The sequence below is a fragment of the Condylura cristata genome, unplaced genomic scaffold (assembly GCF_000260355.1).
Source record: "Condylura cristata isolate star-nosed mole 26May11 unplaced genomic scaffold, ConCri1.0 scaffold00003, whole genome shotgun sequence".
Classification (NCBI taxonomy): Eukaryota; Metazoa; Chordata; class Mammalia; order Eulipotyphla; family Talpidae; genus Condylura; species Condylura cristata.
The window spans coordinates 77,588,420-77,588,903 of NW_004567104.1; positions in this window are offsets into that span (position 1 = coordinate 77,588,420).

Below are 484 nucleotides of genomic sequence, written 5' to 3' on the forward strand. Positions count from 1 at the left end.
GCCCAGTGGACTCTGTCCGGAGTCTTGTACAGCTGGGAGTGGGGAAGTGAGGTGGGGGGGCAGAGGGGGAGCTGAGCCCCCACAGGACGGGGCTGCGCTTTCTCTGACATTACGGGGCCAGAGAGGGCGAACCTGCCTTCCCTGGGGCCACCTTGTCACACAGCAGCTGCCATCTGAACTGAGCTCGCTGCCAGGCGCGGGGGGTGGGGGTGGCGGGGGCCGCGGCCCCAGCTCGCTGTCGGGCGCCCGAGAGGAGCCAGGGGTGCGGCCCAGGTCCGGGGCCCAGGAAAGCTCTGGCCAAGCCCCGGTGACAGCCGGCTCCGCCCCCCCAGCCAGACACGCAACCGCCTTCAGCGTGCGCACCTGAGCGGAGACACGGCTGCCCTCAGCACGTGGGTCATGGGCGCTGCGGTGGGGCACAAGCAGGACAGGTGTGGACTGGGCCCCACATCAGGGTCGCGAGCCAATGAACCTTCCATATAAG